The sequence below is a fragment of the Nicotiana tomentosiformis genome, chromosome 8, assembly GCF_000390325.3.
Source record: "Nicotiana tomentosiformis chromosome 8, ASM39032v3, whole genome shotgun sequence".
Lineage (NCBI taxonomy): Eukaryota > Viridiplantae > Streptophyta > Magnoliopsida > Solanales > Solanaceae > Nicotiana > Nicotiana tomentosiformis.
The window spans coordinates 2,853,455-2,857,594 of NC_090819.1; positions in this window are offsets into that span (position 1 = coordinate 2,853,455).

A 4,140-nucleotide genomic window follows, 5' to 3' on the forward strand; every position below is an offset into this window, starting at 1 on the left:
AAGTTGAGCCCTAGATATATCGGACCTTTTGATATCCTTGAGAGAGTTGGGGAGGTGGCTTACAGACTTGAATTACCACCTAATCTCACTGCAGTTCATCCAGTGTTCCATGTTTCCATGCTCCGGAAGTATCACGGTGATCCATCTCATGTGTTAGACTTCAGCTCAGTCAGTTCGATAAGAATCTATCTTATGTTGAGGAAACAATGGTTATTTTGTACAAACAGGTTAGAAAGTTGAGATCGAAGAGCATCGCTTTAGTAAAAGTAAAGTGGAGGGGTCATCCGGTAGAGGAGGCGACTTGGGATACCGAGCATGATATGCACAACTGCTATCCTCATCCTTTAACCACTCCAGGTATAATTCTAAACCCGTTCGAGGGCGAACGTTTATTTAAGAGGGGGAGAATGTAACGACCCAGCCGGCCGTTTTGAGTATTACAACCCCGTTCCCCCATTTACTGCTCGATTTATTCTTTATATTTGTTATGTGACTCGCCAGGGTGGTTAGTTCGGGTCCGGTGAGGTGTTTGGAATGAATTGGAACACTTAGTTCCAAAGTTTAAAACTTAAGTTGAAAAGGTTGGCCGGATGTCAACCTATATGTAAACGACCTCGAAATAGAATTTTCATGATTCCAATAGCTCCATATGGTGATTTTGGACTTAGGAGCGGGTCCGAAAAATTATTTGGAGGCCCGTAGTTAAATTAGGCTTCAAATGGATAAAATAAAAATTTAAGTTTAGAAGTTTGACCGGGGAGTTGACTTTTTGATATCGGGGTCGAAATTCGATTCTGAAAATTTGAATAGGTGTGTTATGTCATTTATGACTTGTGTACAAAATTCGAGGTCAATCGAACTTGATTTGATAGGTTTCGGCATCGGATGTAGATGTTGAAATTTCTTAGTTTCATTAGGCTTGAATTGGGGTTTGACTCATGTTTTTAGCATTGTTTGATGTGATTTGAAGTTTCAACTAAGTTCGTATGATGTTTTAGGACTTGTTGGTGTATTTGGTTGAGATCCCTAGGGCCTCGGGTGAGTTTCGGATGGTTAAACGGGTCAAAGTTTGACATAGAACAAAAACTTGAAGTTTCTGCCCACTGATGCAATCGCACCTGCGGAGTTTGGCTCGCAGGTTCCAGCCCGCAGAAGCGAGCTTGGCAAGCGCAGAAGCGAGCAGGGGCTGGTGAGGCAGAGTGCGCAGGTACGAGCATTTTCTTCCGCACCTGTGAGGTCGCAGGTGCGAAGGAAAGAGCGCAGAGGCGAAAATGGAGAGGAGGTCGGGCAGCGCAGGTGCGAAATTTTGGGCCGCAGATGCGGCTAATTCAGTCGCGCAATTAGCCGCATCTGCGAAAAGCCCTGGACAGAACATATAATTTGGGGGTTGGCTATTTTTACCCATTTTTTGATTTTAAGAACTCGGTTAAGGCAATGTTCAGGAGATGTTTCAAGGAAAATATTGGGGTAAGTGTTCTTAACTCAATTTTGGTCAAATTACCTAAATCCATAGTTGTTTTTGACATTTAATTGGTGATTAAGTTGAAAAATTGTGAAAACCCTCTTGGTTTAATTTGAACATTTGAGGGTCGAATTGATGTCGGATTTTAGTAAAATAGTATGGTTGGACTCGTGGTTGAATGTGCGTTCATGTTTTGTAACTTATGTCGGGTTCCGAGACATGGGCCCCATGGGCATTTTTTGAGTTAATTTAGGATTTTATTGAAAAATATAGTATTTTCTTATGAAATGGAATCCTATAATTTTTGTTGACTGTATCAAATTATTTTGGCTAGATTCGAGCCATTCAGAGTTGCATAATCGAGGAAAAGGCCTACTAGTGGATTACATTGGAGCAAGTCGAGGTAAGTGACTTGTCTAACCTTGTGTGGGGGAAATTTCCCCTATGATTGGTATTGATGTGATAATTGTAATGTGTTGAAAGTCGTGTACAAGAGGTGACGAGTGTGTACACGGGCTAAATGTGGAAGATCTTGTCTTTAAAATGTGTAGATCACTGTTGCATATTAATTTAATTATTTTATCTTGTTATATTCTTCATCATTGATCTAATTTTTATACTTTAAATTTGTTTGACCTTTTTCTGCTAATTGTTTTTACCTGTTTAGTTGAAACTTTGTTTCTTTTATTCTGTGCATCATTTAAAGGTTGAATTTCTCTAATTTAAATATTATTAATATGAAGTAATTGATATTTTAAAATTTGGTATTGAGTCAACGTGTTAAAAATAGTGAAATATTATTTTTGCTGAGTTATTTATTCCCAAATATTTTGTGAGATTTTTGTACTCATTGTGATTGAGATGTGAGCTCCCTGTTGTGGAAAAAATTATTGATGTTGTTTATTTTGGCAAATAAAAATATTTGAGCACTTGAGGTGCAGATTGTGATATATTGTGATATTGATACGCATGCGGTGGTATAAGGTCTGGGTGTTGAAACGCATGCGGTGAGATAAGGGTGACTTGATATGCGTGGCTAGTAGGGGAACTACTAGAAATCATGTGGTGTGATAAGGGTGGATAAACACGGGATGCTATTTCGGGAAAAATATTTTCTTTAAAATTAAATGTGAAGGCTCCCGCCGTGATATAAGGAAATCAGATATTGTGAATTTATTTATGATTTGGGACTACGAGGCGGTACGCCAGGAGTGCCCTTGTTGATATTTTTTTATAGTTGCATTTGCCTTTGGTTATTTTGGTGATTTATTTAAAGTTGTAAATTTCGTTTTTCTTTCCGTGAGGTATTATTTGTCCTTATTTTGTGTAATTAAATGGTGATATACTACTTGATTCATTTTCATTATCATTTTATTGTTAGTATATTGTTAAACATTTCACCATGTCTTTTATTATTCCAGTAGGGCCTGACCTGACCTCGTCACTACTCTACCGAGGTTAGGCTTGGCACTTACTGGGTACCGATGTGGTGTACTCATACTATGCTTCTGCACATCTTTTTGTGCATATCCAGGTACATCCTACCAGCCCAGACATCAGTGAGCTACCTGTGTACGGAGACTTCAAGGTATATCTGTCAGCGTCCGCAGACTCCAGAGTCCCCTTCTATCCTTATTATGTTGCTTCCTTATTTTCTTTAGACTCTGATATATAAAGACATTGAGGATAAATTCTTAGAAGCTTGTAACTTATTTCTACCGGGTTTTAGGAGATGTAATTATGTGAATTGTAGATTTATTTATTTCATGTTTCTATTGTTATTCCGCATTGATAGGCTTACCTAGTCTTAGAGACTATGTTCCATCACGACATCATACGGAGGGAATTTGTGGTCATGACATTTTTAATAAATATTTATTCATTGAGATAAAAAAAAACTCTTACATCGTGCGCATCCTTAGATTAGTATAGTATAAATATAGATATGTTTAATTATTATTTATTTTTTTTTCAAGTTCATTTCAAATTTTTGTAGCTTGTTTCTGTCACGACACAAAATCCCACCACAGGCGTCGTGATGGCACTTAGTTTTTAAGACTAGGTAAGCCGATTATAGTAACAACTCAAGCCATTCTTTTTTGAAAACATATAATTAAATTCTTGTGTCAAAATCAATAGCGGAAATATATAAAACAAATCTCCCAAGACTGGTAATACTGAGTCACAAACTCTAACGGAATACATGGAATTATCTCGAGGGTTGAATATACAATTCTGTTTGAATAAGAAATTAACAGTACAATAAAATGGAAAGACTCTAATAGACTGCGACGACCAAGCAGTCCTACCTTGAATCCTTATGAACATACTCTAATCTCTGTCCGAATCCGATATCTCCAATACCTGGCTCTGCACAAAAATGTGCATAAGTGTAGTATGAGTACACCACGGTCGCTACCCAGTAAGTATCAAGACTAACTTCGGTGGCGTAGTGATGAGGTACAGTCAAGACACTCACTAGTCAAATAACATATGCAATATATCATATAAAAATAATAGAAAGCAAATAGTAGTGATAGCAACACCAATCAACAAGTGATTTAAACAGCAAGAGCACCATAAATATTGCTCAAACAAATAATAAACACAAGTACAGCCAATTAATCAAGTCCTTTAAAATATGCATCTTCTATCTATAAGTTTTATAAATAAAAATC